We start from the raw sequence: 18,133 nt of genomic DNA, 5'->3' as shown, positions 1-18,133 counted from the left end.
GCAAGACAGCGTAATCCATGCTACAATGACTTTTATCACCAGCAGCTAAACTTTTTTCTGTTTTTTTTACCATCTTAGATCATTTATGCAAGAGAAGTATGAAGTATGAAATAATAGAGCCCAGATTATGGTTCATCTCACATAAGATTGTCATGATACATGAGGAAAAGTGGACAGTTCATTTTGAGTTTCTCATATCTGTTTCAACACTGAGATAATGGACTTTATTCCTCCACCTGGAAAACAGCAGATTTTTTAAATGCATTAAACACAATTAGGAATCTACTCTCCAGTAATGGGATCAAGCATCATGTCAGTGCCTCTGATTTTAGATTAGCAATCATATACCTCAACCCAGGCCCGATTTGGGATTTTGAGTTGCTCTCTACTTTTATGTCTAACATATTTCTTAGCAGGTCACAAATTGGATTGATTTGTGCTTCAGGCAGGTTTGGATTTCCATACTACACTCATAATGGATAGTTAGGTTGTGTGTCCCAAAAGGCTTGTTTGCTATTCATCTCAACTGTTTTTCTTCAGTAGATTTGTGCTTTTGTGCAAAGGTTGTATGAGTGAGAGGTCTCTCAGTATGTTTAAGCTTTGATGGCAAAGGTGCTTTAACATCGAGAGCATATTGGGGTTTTTTTTGGGGGGGGGGGGGTGGGGGAGTTTCTAAGTGACTGTGGTCTATGGGTTTGCAGTCTCTGTCGAAGATATTCCCTTTGAGTGTGAAAATCTGCACTCATTCCTCAAAAGTTTTGTTTTACACACTCTGCACCTGTTTGCCTGATTTGTTACACAGCCACACTTAAAACAATGGTTATAATATACTTTGCCCTGCTGACCGGCAATGTACTGTCTTTTTGGTCCCATAAAAGCAGCTGATTTTGTTTGGTTATCAGCATTTTTTCCCTCCCACCACATAATTTTCACAAGTGGCGCTCCTTGGCCTGCAAGCTTTCTGATTGCTGTATTACATGCCTCTATTTTTGTAAATAGAGGCATGCTGTTTGAATTGCTTTGACTATGTCTGAGTTTGCCAGAGGGTCCTTTTCATCCTCACTTCTTACACTGGATTCAGGCTTATTCTGTGAAAGGCCTTGTTTGGAGCTTTTATCTTTTGAGCCCTCTCGTTTTCATTATAATGAGCAGTTTACATTTCCACACTATTATTATTGTGTTGCAGGTACATTTCCATCTCTGCTGTTATATTGTCACAAACCTATTAAGGACTGGAAAAACTGACTCTGACCGAGCTCCAAATTATATCTCATACCAGATGGCTGTGTTCAACTGCAAACACATCTTTCACTAGATCATTAAAGCTTTTGTCAATTACTGGTATAACACAATGGCATCTTTGACTTAATGGTGTATTAATATTATTGTAATAGTGACTTGTGAAAGATCTGTTCAAGGCCACTAAAAGCCAAAAGTGACATTTTTTTTTTCTCATCAACATGTTCATTTATTCTAAAGCCTTTTCAGACACTACTTAAATAACCACAGTAGCTTTTAGCAATTGAGTCTCCGCCTAACAGCTGTGTTCTGCTGCACTGCTGTGGTCCTGCCTGTTACCCCAGCAACAGAAGATGCACCACCTCAGCAACGATATTTGATTGACAAAGTGGCTGCACTCAATTCTTATCTTGTAAGTTGTCAAGTGGATTAGTTAGCACCAAAGTCACGGACCCATTTTTGACTTCTCTTTGAAACAGGTCATTGTGTTTGCAAGAATACACAGCATGCTTCACGAGACATTTCTAATGTCCTTAAAGTCATTGTGTAGAGAAACGTTTTTGTGATTTGACATCTTGCATAGCTAAGCTGACAACACACAGATGTTACATTAGCTAGACCATAATATGTAGCTCATTTATTTATTTGTACATAGGCTTGAATACCTGTTAAGAGTTTTCCATGTGGAAGCCTGTTTTAGTTTATCAGCCAGGCCCCCAACCCCCCCCCACCACCAACACCACCACCAATGTACGATGTTAATTTCATGAAATAACATTTGTCACAGGTACATGCATTTACGTGTTATCTTTTATGTTTTTTGTGTTTCATTCACACATACCAGGTGTATTCACCCAAGGGTATAGCGCTTTGCTATTTTGGAGCATTATTCATTTTGTAAAGCAATTTCTGGCTTGAAATCTAAGGTGAAAATTGCATTCACCAAAGTGCCTTGTAAACATTTGAATTAATCAAAATGCTGGGAAACTGTGCCGATACTGCTGGGAGGTGTATCGGCACCAAATCTTTGTACCTATTTGCAAAAGTGTCCCAATGTGGTATCATGTCTGACACCTACAGAACGTAGTGTTGTATCTTAATTTCAAAGCAGTTCATCTGGGAAGAAACAAGGGGGAGTTGGTGTGTGAGTTGCAATGAATATATTCAAATAGGGAAACAAATACTTATGTATTATATCTGAAATAACAACATGGAGTGTTGATACAGCAAAGAGTACTAATATTACATGTGTAGTGATGGCCATTGTTATAAACTGTGGCCTAGATTCCACAGATGATAAAATGCTGTATTTAAATGGCTCACAGTGTATTTCAAAATAGCTCACAATGCACAATATATTTTGGCCCCTTTTCATACATCTATTTTAATTATTAATTTAATTTAATTATACCAAGGAAGTATCTTGTTTTGTATCCAGAGTTACACACATTGGCATTTGCAAGGGATCTATTGATGTCCACTGTACAATTTCTCTGGAGCATCTTCTTCAACAAAACCCAAACCTGAAACCTTGAATCTGCAGCCACTTGCTCCTTCATTGAGAAAAGAGACCAGTGTGGTGCAAGGATCATACAATCATACCACAGACTATAGAGTTGTCCACTTTTCTCTCGCCAGGTTTCCTTCAAATGCGCAGTGCATTAAAATAAGATTCACGCCTCACCCTCAAGGCCGTAGCCAGGATTTTTCAAATACCGAAGTCAAAAAGAAAATGACAACTTATATAATAGTTTGATGTAATCCATGATGTATTTATACCACTTTCTTGTTGTGCATTTCTCAGTCATGGTCACTCTTGTGGTCCAGTTCTTTCTTATCACTTCCAATTTTGCAACTTAAATCAACTCCTATTTCAGTATTCTACGACTTCTATGGTTGTATATTTAAAAAATTATAACTGTAATATATTATTTTCTCTTTCTTTGTTTGTTCTTCAAATGTGGAATGGAGCACGGCCTGCTGGGAAAGGGAGAAAAGGGCTCGTCCAATGAATGAACAGTTTGCAAAATCGGGTCAAGTCCAATTCACAAATGTAGACAACATATTTCTGGCTATTTTCAAGTCGCAGTTCAACATCTACTGCAGCGAATATCTTTTCTGGAAGTGAGCACTATATAACTGCTACTTAAAAATCTCCAGTAATATGCTTCTGGCTGTATATTTGTGAATTTGTGACGAATCTGCTGACGGAAGCGCAACACAGCTGGAGCTGTTCTGTAAGGAAACCAGTTAAATTGGAAACCAGTTGGGACATAACACCGGGGCCGGGGCTGGTGAAAAAATTCCCAGTGGATTTCAAAGAATCACTCCGCCGCTGGTTATAGCCGACTACTTTTGTTTTGACATGGCAGCGGTATCTGCAAGTATGTGTCACGTGACGGTCCGTTGATGCAAGGTTAATTGTCTCATCGGCTATTTTCACTTCACAACAAAACGAAACTTCAAGAAAAAAAAAAAAAGGACATGACCTATGGTAGCTACAGCCATGCTCACCCTGCTTAAGGGCTTATTTTAATTGTGTAAAAGCTACAACCAGTGCTAAGTGGTAAGTCTTGGATACAGGGACAGTGTGGACGTCTCCAAGAGCACCTGTTATCTTGCTTCATGTATGTGCAGCAGCACAAAGTGCAAAAGGGCATGTGAATATGGATCAGAGGGCCTGTTGTCACGTCACTGGTCTCATAACTGAGCCAATCACAGTGAAGCATCACAACCTTGCAATGTGAACACACATTATCCAGAAATCTGAAGCAGGCACAGATGCTATGCTTTTTTTTAAGTTCATTAGTGCAATGACAAAGATATGGCACACAACACAATATAAAACCTGAACTTCCAAAAAAGTTGGAAAGGAGACTATGATGCACAAGATTCGTGGGCTGCACTAATCTGACATCTCAAATATAAACAGGCAGAATAGAGAGTTATAGCCAACCAGCCTGATGTGTCTAGAGGTGTGTGGGTTAATTTGTTACAGCCTGCTGTCATCAGCCCATGATATATACGAGGTAAGCACGAAGCCATTACACATGGCCTCTGTGCTTTAGCTGCCTTTCAAATAACATTATGTCCTGCTGCCCTCAGATGGTTGCAAAGTTTTAATGAACTGCAGGATTTTCATACAGTATTACAGCTGTGGATAAAAGATACTGTGACAATCACTCATATCAATTTCTGAATGAATGCAGACCCATTTACTGGCATTCCCACATTATATTTATTTATTCATTTATTTATTTTTTGTTATAGTGAAACATTAGTTAGGAGAGTATTTGATTAAAATAATTTATTTATATTTTAAGCAATATTCCATTACTGTATTTAGTGTGAGAGGTAGTGAGGGGTCAGACAAAGACTGCAGAGATATTTATTCTCAGTAAAAAGTGTGACGAAATTTCTACCAAAATACCAACAGGTTACTTTGCGCTGCCTTATTTGAATGTGCTGGTCATTGAGGCACAATGTCACTTATATATCATTTGTGAGTTGTGATAAGTCAAACATTTGCCACTCATAATGTGTTTGCATCCTATGAGTTGACTTTTCTTCAGCTTTAGAACTGCGGGCCACACATGTATGGTTGGTCTTGTCAGTAATAATAATATTATATAGCAATATGACAATATGAAATAATAATAAGCTTAATTTATATAACACCTTTCATACAAGACATGGAGCTCAAAGTGTTAAAAAAATAAAGAAATGACACGCATTGAGTGATCCACATAAAAATAGACATGAAATGAATGAGGTGCCAAGATTTCCATGCACACAGCTGTTTCTCCTTCCTTCCTGCAAATCACATGTTAAGTATGACACACCAGTGGCCATTTCCTACCTATTTTTTTACGATTGTGTTTGAAGCTTAAAACAATTTTTATAACAATTTTTTGTTTTGTTTCACAGAACTATATGATATAAATTAAAGAATACATTCATGCTATGAATTTACATCATTGGAGGCACACGTCAATTGTCATCAAAAAATAAAAAAAGGTATAGTTCCAACGCTTTATTTATACATTGAAATTGCAACAGCAGTGTGTATTTGCCCTTATGAATAACACTGCTACTGTATTTATTTCATAGAACTGCTAACAATGAAATCTCTTAACTGGCTCCACCAATGTATCCACTAAAATAATTATCAGCATACCATATCTACTCAATGTAGGCCACATGAGCCTATGTGTTGCACAGTTGACGTCACCAAAATGAGTATCCTGACGTCAAGGTAGCTGACTTGCTCACTCCGCAGTCACAGTCATGGACTGGATTGCCAGCCCAACACACTCAGGATAATAACCAACTAAGAAGTGGCAGGTGAGAAACAGTCATTGTATGTTTAGGATAACGTTCCTGTGCATTGGCAGTTACCTTACAAAGGCAATGTTCTGTAGGGAGGCTGGCTTAAATGTTAACAATGGGGCAACCAAGATATAATCTAACTATTTAATCATAATATTAAAATGCAGTTAATGAAAGGATGCTATTTTAGGCTAAGCTGTTTTGCAATTAAATGTAGATGACATCAGATAACATTATTCATTTCATGTTGAGTGAAATGCCCTGATTAACTTAAAATCATTTTGAAAAGTAGCAGCAGGCATTTTGTGGCATTTGGAGAAGTGCACGCAATCACCATGCAAGTAGATTACAATAGAATGTCGATATATATACACACACATGCATGCACACACACACACATAGATATATAATGTCGATATGATTTGACGTTTTTTGCTAAAACTGTTCAGATTGTAGCCTCAACATTTGAACACGAGGCTATAGGTTGTTCTGGGTGCCCTTGGGGAAGAAGGCTATTGTGACTTTAGTGTTCAACGTGGCCACTGGCTTTATCGGATTCATCAGAAGACAATGAAGAGTTAAAGTACACATAAACATAAACACACATAAACTGTGTAACATACAAACATGAAATAAATAAGGAGAAAAAAAACACGTTAGCATAAAACAACATCCGCAACATTAAAATCAAAATGAATCATTCCAGTCTTATTATTATTATTGCGCTTGTGTTTCAATGTATGTATGTATTGCACGTGGTTTTGTATTGATTGCATATTTGTAGTCCAACAGTCAAGCAGTATTAAGTGTGATTATGGCTCTTGCATAGAAGCTGTTTCTTAGTCTATTTGTTCTTGCTTTTAATGTTCTGTAACGTCTTCCAGAGGGTACCAGTTCAAAAAGTGCATTTGCAGGATGGGTTGGATCCCTGATGATGTACTGTGTCTTCCTGAGGCAGTGAGAACTGTAGAGGTCCTCCAGGGAAGGAAGGGGGCAGCCAGTGATCTTCTGGGCCGTGGTGACAACTCTTTGGAGCGCATTCCTGTCTGGAAAACCACACACAGATACAATATGCAAGAATGCTCTGTGTGGAGCATTGATAAAAGGACACTAGCAGGTCTGTGTGAGGTGGTTGTTTTTCAGTATCCTCAGAAAATAGAGTCTCTGCTGTGCCTTTTTGATGATGGCTCTGGTGTTGGCGCTCCAAGTCAGGTTGCCCTCGATGTGCACGCCCAGGAAGCGGAAGTTGGAGAAGTTGCTCCAACTTGCCACTAATCTTGAAAATGAATGACGTTATTATTTGATGTCATTAAACTTTCATAGCAAAAAAGCTTATTAGCCAAAAACTCATTTTCATTTTCAATACAGTATATTTATATATATATATAGTGTGATATGCTTCAATATCATCTCAAAGTTGTTACCTGTGCCTCTGTTGAATCATCATGTTCATCATTGTCCTCTTGTACTCCTTTCAGGGCCTTGGCGTAAGATCGTGGCTTCATCTTCAGACCAGTTATAATGACGTCATTCATTCTCAAGTACTGTTCTAAGTCCGACACGCGGTTGTCCAAGAACTTAATCTTGTTCTTTTTGCTCCTCGTTTTGTTTCTTGAGCTCTTTATGGTAAAGAGTTTTGAGTTTTTGATATAATTTTCCAGATACAACGAAGCTAGGCTTAAACTAACTAAAGCTGTTAATCACACTGACTTTGGAATTGATGGAAGTGACTCAATTATAACATTCGACACAATTTTTGTTTTGTTTTGTTTTTATTTTAGTAATTAATCTGTGGTAAAAAACACCATAAATGTGTTGTTGTTGAGATGGAAAGCACCCTGAAAGTAACAAAGTCAAGAAAAGGGTAGAAGAAGCTTCAGTCCTTTTTAAAATGATAATGTATTTTGTCACAGTAAATAAAGTACTAAGATCTAATTGTACCCCTGAGCAGACTGGATTCATTGCCCAATGCTCCAAAGATCCCTAGGCAGCACAACACTACTGCATTAGAGCCAGGGAGGCAAAACAGCCCCAAGCTCCACCAAAGTGGCCACAACCGTCCTGACCTCCAGCTACAGCCTCAGGTCTGTTCCGTAGCTATCTTATTTGTTCGTGAGACGAGTGATGAATGAATGGAGAAAACAGGCGATGTCCAGCTACAGCAGTTCTGACCTCCACCCTCCACCAAGGCACATCAGCAGTAAGATCTGTACGCCAAGACACACCACACCTTGTCCTATCATGGCACCCTGTGTCTGAAACATTGTGACTATTCCTTAATGTCTGTACATGGGTCAATGACGTATAAGGATTTGCAACAACTCAATTTTAGAATAATAAAAACAAGCATATCTAATACAGTAGTTCAAACATTCAGGATGTTGTGTACCTGAAAATTCATATTATAAATGTGAAATTAAGTGATTTTAGTGGGTTTTTCAAGATTAATTGGCACTGGCCTTAAAAAAAGTCATGTGGTGCGACCATGATTCATCTTGAAATAAATTAATTTACTTAACACGCTTCACATCTTTTTTTTCTTTTTACAAGTTGTCAGTAATATAAAGTGTTTGGAAACAAAGTATTTGCATTTATTTATTTTTTTTTAAATTTTTGTAAATGATGATCTTTTATTTATATAAAGATATTTCAAGATGAATCATGGTCGCACCACATGACTTTTTTTTAAGGCCAGTGCCAATTAATCTTGAAAAACCCACTAAAATCACTTTCAAATTGTAATATGGATCTTCAGGTACACAACATACTGAATGTTTGAACTACTGCATTAGATATGCTTGTTTTTATTATTCTAAAATTGAGAATCCTTATACGTCATTGACCCACATATGTAGCTGATGTTATCGCTACTGGATTTGTAACACCCGTGGACCATAATTCGTTTCTGTATTTGGGCTGAGTGTAAGTGGTCTATGTTGACCGTGACTAGGCAAGACCCAAGTTTGCTGTGTGGGCTGTAGCTACCAGCTGGATTGTCGTTGTTTGTCTTGGTTGATAAATTGCTATCATTACCATTTCATATGAGCAAAATCATAAAAAAAACCAGCCTCAGGTCTGTTCCGTGGCTATCTTATTTGATCATGAGACGAGTGATGAATGGAGAAAACAGGCGATGTAAGCCTTTTTAATGAGATACAAAGAGACACTCAGTTTTGTATTGCAATACCCACATACCTCAGGCAACGGAGAAAACTACACATTTGTATGATTTTTTTGCACCTTTATAACTGTGTGTGGGTATGTGTGTCCATGCATGTGGACAAGCATGTTTGCATTATACCTTTTTATTCTTTATGTTCTCAAAAAAAAATCTTTATTAGCAATAACTGTGAATAAATGTACTGGTATTAACTAATCAACTTTATTTGTGGCACTTATTTTTGTTTGATGTTTTTTTTTATAATTATTACTCATTAGTCAAAGGAGACATAGTCAAGAACGTATTCATTACATGTTCATTTTTATGTGTTCAAAGCAATTATTGTAGCTTTTCAATAGCGAAGCAAACAGCATGTATTGGGATATGAACAAACAAACAAAATATGCCTTACGGACCGTTGACTTTCTCAATTATTTTTTACTCACAGTGATGAGTTGAAGAGTGCACAGCCAGCATACTGAAATAGTAAAGCAGATAAGGCACAAAAAAAAGTCTTTGGAATACTTTAGAATGCTAATTTTCTAGTTTAAAATAATTTAGTTTATAATTAGTGTGAAATTGTCTCTGTGTTTGCCTGTCTGTTTCCCTTTGTGTGTGTGTGTGTGTGTGTGTGTGTGTGTGTGTGTGTGTGTGTGTGTGTGTGCTCATGCGCATGTGATCGAGCCTTAAGGCATACTTCAACCACTTATGGGCAGGAAAAGATGATGAAATTGGCAAATCCTTGTACGTCTCTTGTATTCTAAATTCTGATCCATTGTACAGGGAAACATTAAAATCCACATGCTTACATTTATAGGATAAATTGTATTATTATTTTAACTTATATACTCAGGTCACTTCTGCTTTGATGTACATATCTCATTAGAAGTGTCATATACAACACACCTCATGTATGTTGACTATTTTTTTTCCTGCAAGAAACATTCATAGGTTGTAAAGAATGAGAAAACATGATCTACTATGCAAAGCTCTTGACTTTATATGCATACAGTTCTCCATTCAATAATTTTGTTTTTGACCCATGCCAACCTAATAGTTTAAGTGCACATTCATTTTTCCCTCACTTTACTTCTGTCAGTTGACAGAAAACTGCTCTCTCATCAGAGGCAGGGCACAGGAGATTTGCAGATGACAGTTCTGGGCTGATCCATTACCACGTTGCCCCAGGCTTAATTACCATCTCCCTCCAGTAACATGCAACACTTCCTCCTTCGAACGCAATCTTGCTCTAACTTCACAATCTAGTTGAAGCAGGAGCAGCACTTCTGTTTCTCCTGCATTTACAATCCCATTCCCCCCCCCCCCTGGGGCCTCTGGTGGAGAACACCTGCGTGCAAAAAAACAACACTTAGAGACCTATCACGGTGATCACTCGTGATGAATTCAGCTTCTGAGCTTGTTATTTCCCTGCGGGATTTGGTGGCAGAGCAAAATCAGCAACGGCGGAAGCATGCCTGTCTTGCCGTGATGCCACGTGTCATTTTTGACAAGTCTCAGGGATAAAGAAAGCAGGCATAAAGCTTTAAATCAAATTGGTCACACAGCCTTGCCAATCACTGTGATATGCAGGCTCACAACCAAGGTGAAGCTGCTGTTACGTGTCAAGGCGGTGAGCAATCTCCCTATGCTCTAAAATGGAAATGAAACTGTTACACACCCACAGCTATTGAGGAAGGGATTTGCGTGGGCCGAGGTACAACTATACTCAATCGCCACTGTGGGAGAAGCTTTAGCTTTGCCCTTCTTCAAAGTGAGATTTACAAAAAGGAAATGCTTGGCTAGGTTTATTCAAAAGAAGCTCCTGATGGTGGGAAGACAAAAGGTACTTCACACTATCCTCCCTGGGGCACATGTACTCCAAAGCTCCTCTTCTCTGCTTTACTCCTTATTCTAAGTACGTTCCCCCCTAGAGTGAACTGCACTCTCTCCTACTTCTGTCTCTCTTGCTCAATCTTTTTACCTTTTCCTTTTTTTTTTCATCATTCTCTCTGTACATACCCATATTTCTCTCACTTAGTTTCACTTGTACACCCCGCTGTCGCTCTTGCAATGCTTCTGCATCTCTCCCCGCTCCTCCTTCACATACCCGCTCTCACCTTAAAGAGTTCTCTCTTACCTTCTGCCCCCCTCTCTCTCTCTCTCTCTCTCTGCTTCTCTCTCCCATCCTCTCTCTCTCTGTCTGTCTGTGGCCACGTGTTGGCTAGCTCAGAGCAAAACTCTCTATTAACAGAAGCTGAGGCCAGATGGTGGCTTAGAGATGGATCATATCAACTCTGAAGGTCTCTGTGAGCTCCAGACTGTGTTTTTTTCTGGGCGTCTTAAAAATAACTTGCACTTTACCATTTCACCTACAAACCCACTGAGGGAATGACTTAAATTATCATTTCAACTCAGGAAAAAATCACAGAAACCAAATGTTCCGATATCAAATGTTCCTGTCATTCTATAAAAATAAAAAAATCAGTTATCTTAAAGTACATTTTTAGCCATTTCTCATCTTAACTATCTTTGTGAGGCAAAAACAGTTCAAGATGTATTTGGATAACTCTTTTCATTGCACACTTAATATAAATTCCTTTGTGTACCTCCATTAAAGGCTGTCAAACTGTGATGGGTCTTGTTAACACACAGTCTTCAAATCCCCTGGTGATACTATTTATTCCCTAAAGGGAACTTGTAGCTGTACAATAAGAAATGTAAGGTGTCTGTGAATCCCAAAAGAAGAGAAGCAGGTACAACATATCCACAGGAAGAAAATCCTGCAGTTTGTCTAATGAGGCATAGCCAGACTATACAATTTGGTCAGTTCAGCAGATGAGCGTGAAATTCCCCATTAAATAATGTGAATCTCTCATTAAGAGGCCCTCCTGTCTGTAGTAAGGATGACTAACTCAATTAATTCACAGTCCCTCTGAAAGTTTCCATACAAATCAAGGACTTGTTTTAAGGTAGTGTGTGTCTAAATGCCCATTTGTCCTGTCTGTTTCTGTGAGTATCTGAAAGGAGTGCACCATTGCACATGGTTGAGGCTGACTGAGCCTGAGCCGGTGGCCTGCCCTCTATACCAAAACAAGTCATCTACTTCCTGTTTTGTGAATTTGTGTCTTTGCCTGCTGTGCAGCAGTGATTGTCAGGTAACATTTAGAAAGCCCGCTCCCTCCCTCTCTTTATCTGTTTGCGATGCCAAAGCTTCACTCTTGCCATTTTTTTCCCCCCTCCGTCCTTTTTCTTACTGCGGAGAAACAAGTTCATTGTGATTCGGAATGCAGTTCCACGGCTCAATGGGTTCTGTTTGAAATGAGATTTGAGAGAGTGAGCATGAGAGAGAAAGGCAGAAAACCTCCAGCCGCCTCGCGTCTTGATGAATAAAAGATGGAGGCACTAGCGTCTTATAAACAACAACAGAGCATAATTAGTTCAGTTCTTTTTATTTTAGGAACACTTTATGTGACATTTCCTTTGTGTGGCTGCTTTCATCACGCACGTCCTGCCTGCTTTACATGTGTGGGCTTCCTTTCGCTCTTCTCTCCTCCTTTTTAAATCAACATAAAGCTGGAATAATATTTGCATTCTGTGCAAATCTACATACTGACATACATTTCGGTGCAACCCTCACCTTCCCAGTTTGCTGTTGTAATATGTGCTGCCTATACTGTATGTATGGGTGATGGTTGTTGTTCATGTTATTTACATATGCTTTTGCAGATGTTTATGTACCAGACCTGAGCCAAACAGCCTTTGTAAATAATTGAATTCATTGGGATACTTCAGTAAATAGAGCCAAAGATAACGATAGATAATAAATACTTAAATAAATACATTGATTGGTTAATTTAACATGATCACCACTTAAAAACACTGAAAAAAATGGTAAAATAATTGTGCTGTTGTGTCTTTTGTCATATCTGTGGTGCTTAGTTTTAACTATTGACTGCCCAATATGAAAGAGTTCATCTTAGCATACACTACAGCTTTTAATATTTTTCCTTTTTTTTGTTGGGTTGTATTTTTTTTGTACAGTACATTGGGAAAAGAACATTCGTACTCTTTAATCTCCATTAGCTGCCTCATGTCATATTAATGGACTGATTGTCAGACCTCTTTTCGTTGGGGATTGCTAATTGGCTTTTAAGGTGGTATGACCAACCTTTAGCAGCATTTGTAATTGTGGTTATGCTACATCAATTTTTCTTTTCTAAGAAGCATATTTCATCATTTTGGCCACCCACTGTAAACTAAGTATGATTTTATTTATGGATAGACAACTTACTTGACATTGTAAAGACTTTAGTAAGACAGTGACGCCCCACATTGAACAGCAGGGGACGTGAAAAAAATGCTAAAACTGCCAGATCTATTTGACTCGGGTGTGTGCTGTTGTCTGTTGATGTTCTGCAGTCTTTTCACATATCGTCTGCTCTGCCGAATGCGGCCCAGTCTAATGGCATCTGTGATATCCCTGGAGCACTCTAAGAGAGGCTGATGACAGCATGTGTTTGTCTTCCCCTTTTTTGCTGTCTCTCTCATATGCACACATACACACATACACACACACATACACACACACACACACACACACACACACACACACACACACACACACACACACACACACACACACACACAGTGCACCTTCCTCTCCCCCACCCACTGTTGATGCTTCAGAGCCAGAGCCCTGTAAGCCCTGCAGGTACTGCCTCAGGGTCTGATCAGCGGTAAGGCACGGGGTAGCAGAATCAAAGCGGTGATTGTGGCAAACATATGTGTATTAATGTGTGTTTGTAAGGGGTGTTTGTCAAATACCTTTCAACCCTTAGTACTTGCTCTTTAGAGATATACGACCTTTCAGCCCCAATTCTTGCCCATCGGACACTTCAAGTTGGAGTTAATTCAATTAGCACAATTGTTGAACATCTGCACTACACAGCACTCTCGACATGACACCCGGCACATGTGCATAACCCAGCATACTGATGTAGACCAAATTACATTTAGACACCTGCTCAAAACAAAAAAGGTCACCGAAGATGTCGCAAGCTTTAATTCAGGTTGAGTCTACAGTCAGATGAAAATGTTGAAAAATTTCCAGCCATGCACAACTGGAGCTATTTTATTCCTTAATCATGGTTTCATGACTTCAGATGAGAAGAGATTACAGAGCCAAGAACCAATATATATATGGGCCTTATAATGGTAACTCACATTTTTATGCAGTGTTTGATCATATCTTGAGAATGCAAATAAACACAAGATAATGGAGTGAAATCTCTGTTTCTCAGTTGGCTGGGATCAGTTCAAAAACATGGCATTCATAGTGAAACAGAATATGGAAGATATAGCTCTGAGAATTTGTGGGTGATCAGAGAACCCACAAAACAATATATATGTACAGTATATGTATTATTCATCTTCCTATTAAAGCTTTTCTCAAAATGATTGACTCTTTTGTAGCCACAATTAATAAGCCTGAATTCCATATTCATTTAGATATTCTTTCAGATCTCAGACCAATAAAGACATAATGATTGTTTGTCACTTCTAACAGACAAAGATCTTTTTTTAGAGAGAGGACATCCATTTTTGACTAACATGACTCCCCAGAGATATCACCATCTGTGCTATTGGAAGCAGTAATGATAGTTTTGAAGGGACCTTATTTCACAGGCCACATACTGGAGAAAGAACAGCAAGAATGCATGCTCACTTTCAAGTGTCTTATCTATGAAAAGAGATAATGAGATTGACTTATTGTATACAAAGATAAAACAGGGACATTCAAGTAAACCTGTAAACCTAAAGCCTCATTAATGCATCCAAATCAGTCCTCCAAATTAAAACCAAGTGGCCCCAAAATATACGGTATTCAAAAAAGCAAAGATAGCGCAGACTGGGACTCGGTTACATCACTCTCTCTCCTCTGCTGCCTCTCTCTGTGTTGAGGATACATAAATAGCTGCAGGTCTAACCCTAACCCTGGTCCTTACTTACACATGCACAGCTATGAGCCACAACTGTTGAAAATGAATCCCAGAAGCGATCTCAGCCACAACATTTGAGAGATGAGTTGCTTGAAGGAACAATGCCATCTGTAGTGATAACTTGACTGAGCACTATTTCAGGTCCTTTCATTTTTTTGGGGGGGACAGCGCTGAGTCAGTGCTAAGCATCAGTGGCATATTGGGGTTATTCTTTCTACTATCTTTGTGAAGGGGGTGACTAATGTATATTATGGAAAATATTGTTGCACGTTGCTGATGTACAAACAATGCATATACATGAGACAGTGGAAAGCTGTTTTTTTGTTGACAGTAATGAGTACACATCTGTTCTCCACAATATTTCCCTTCCCATGACCACCGTCGGGTAAACCTCAGGAAGGTGCATCAATCAATTCTGTCCAGGATTTTTCAGAGTATTTTGTGATTGTTATGATTAAAAAATGCTTGACTTTGCAGCGGCAATATAGTTTGCAAAGTTTGATGGGACTTTTTTGGCAAACATTGCCAATTCCTGCAGTAGTACTGGAACCGCAAAATCACAATTTCTTGGAGGGACTAATCAATCTTTCTAGTGACAATCATTTTTAGCATACGATATAGTACAGAGGCCCCGACAGCAACAGACAAGCAGTAGAGTTTTCTAGTGTACAGGTTTGACAGGAGATCAATTTTCACATCATGTAAAAAGTTGAGCATGCAAGATGCAGGGATAGCGTCCTTAGTCCTGACAAGAGCAGCTAAGACAGTTGACAGTGGAAGGACAGTTATCGTCTTTAGAGCAGATTTTTAAGGCATCCATCAAAACCTTTTTTGCAGAGACGTGCCTTTCTTCACCACAGAGAATGTAGCCAAGGCAATAGCATTGACTCTAAGCACTATGACTTCTAAGCATCCAGGCATGAGAATACTTTTTTTGTATGTCACCAGGTGAAAAATTGACATAAACAGTGTTGCATTTTGAAAGTACCTATATATGTCGCATTACGCAATAGGCGCAGTTGGACAGTTGAAGGACAAACATAACTTTATCTGAAAGTAAACACACAGTTACCACTAAGTCTTGAAAGAAAATGAGCACAAAAAAATACAATTCTTCCAATTTAAAATGAAATACTGCATATCAGATTGATAATATTAAGAGAAAAAAATAAAAATAAAAATAAAACCAGGGCATTGTAATGCAGCCCATCCTCTAAAAAGGACTTGGCTTTTGATACAAAGAGATGAAAACAACCTGTTTCTAATACCTGAATGGAAAATGTGTGCACATCAGACGTACAATTATACGGGATCCTCACTGCTGTTGTCTCTGACCTTCTTCCCAGCGTGAGGCGTGCTCACATTTCCACCACCTCCTCGGGGACAAATAAACACAGAAGAGACACAGAAAGAGACAAGGTGAGAAAGAATCAGTGTGAAAAAAAGAAATAATAAAAGAATATAAGGGGAGCAAGGTTATGTAATGCAAAGAGACAATCATAATTACTATTGATTACTATTACTACTGTTGTCTTCCTCTTTAAGTGCTCTTTTATTCAAGCCTTGAGTCCTTGTCTCTGTATACCACTTTGAGTGACAGTTAGGGCTCATGATAGCCATCCATATTGTGGACAGGCTTGTGCAAAGACAGCCCTGTGAGGACAGGTCCATGGGCAGCATGACACATGACAACCTTGAAATAGCCACGGCTTTGTTTGCCTATCGAAGACCCACCTACCGTCATCTATCTCACCACTTTTCTTCCCCTCCCTTCCTTACTCTCTCTGTCTCACCTCATAATGGGCATCAACAAGTGATCTTTCTGGAACCATGGGCTGGCCACAATCAATTGCCAGAGTGGCACCACCAGCCTTTGAAAGCCTTATTATTACAGAGAGCAAGAGGCATACCTCACTGACAGAGAAGCGAGAAAGACAAAAGAGAGAGACTGCCCTCGGGTGGGTTTGGGGGAAGGAGGGGAGGCAGTTAGTTGAAGATAGGCGTGGGACGATACAGAGATAGAGGGCAGGGAGGGAGGTTGATATAGAGGATTTATGAGGGGTAGTATGTGTGCTTTCCTGTGTGCCACCAAAAAGCCTGACAGTCTCCCTTGAGTGATTGAGCATATTTTTTTAGCTAAGGATAAGATCAGATGGACAGAAGGAATGAATCGGGGTGCGGGGATAGAGAAATGATAGGTGTGTTTAGGGGATAGGATCAAAATGCTGAATAGCACATAAATATAAAGCAAATGCCACATCTTGTGGTCACTGGCCAACTTTCTATGTACCAGGTATATGTGTTTATCAAAAGGGGCACCAGCAAAACTTGTAGATTGCAGAGATCGCAAATTTAAAGAATATGACCTCGACCCTGCTCCGAATAACCACTCTATCAGAATTGGCCAGAAGAAGAAAGAGTATATAGACCATGAATGCTGTGCAGGACTGTCTGGCACAGGCTACCACTGTCAAAACACAAACTTTAATCTCTTTCCCCCATGCCCAGCCCCCTTCTTTCTCTGAAAATCTAGGACATTCTTTTTCATCATCAGTGTGTTCCCTGGTCTCTGTGGTATGCTGAGCCCCAATGACAAAATGAAAGTCCATAGTTAAGGAGTCTCTTTCTTTTCTGTCAGTGTCTTTGGTCACAGGCACCGTCCAGGGAAAGGTGGTGTGGCTCATTTTGCCCTTTGCATCTATCCACAAACAAACATAACAACAACAACAACAACAAATCAGATGCGGAAGAAGTAGAATAGATGAGATGTTGTTTCTTATAACGGTATAGCTGTCATTACACAATTATGTGTTTGAAGCAAAGAAATACAAAACACATTTATGAGAAGAAAACACATAAACGCAACGAGAGGAAAAATTGTCTGCATCTGTGGGTGTGTGTGTTTATGAGAAATGACATTTCATTAAGGCCGATCTGATTAAAATAGACTTGTAGACTGTAGAAAGAAAGAACCATTAGTGATGGGACTGGATAAGCTCTGTTTTCCTTCAAAGAAAAAAAAAAGTCATTATGAATGTATAAAATATTATTGAAAGAAAACTAAAACATTATTGGAGTGCAACAATTCTGGTTTGATGATATACCCTGGAGAAATGCAATAGACATCAAGCAACTATGATAGTGTCTTCTGTTAACATTTCAATTGCCCATTGGCTTTTCTTGCTATCATTTCTCTAATGACAGTTTCATACCACACCATTTGGCTTATGAGCCATTTTGCTGTTTTCCTAATGCCCCTAAAAGTAACAAATGATAATGGATATGTATATCCTTCTGACTGTGTGATTCTCCCAACTGTTTCTGATGGTGATATTTATTGTAAAGGCAGCATTACAACCAAACTGACAGCAGGGAATGAATGATGTGAATGGGCTCCCTTGTTTTG

Source organism: Scomber scombrus, chromosome 5, assembly GCF_963691925.1.
Source record: "Scomber scombrus chromosome 5, fScoSco1.1, whole genome shotgun sequence".
In the NCBI taxonomy this organism is placed as follows: Eukaryota; Metazoa; Chordata; class Actinopteri; order Scombriformes; family Scombridae; genus Scomber; species Scomber scombrus.
The sequence above is the reverse complement of the archived record's forward strand: the minus strand, read 5'-3'. Positions refer to the sequence as shown.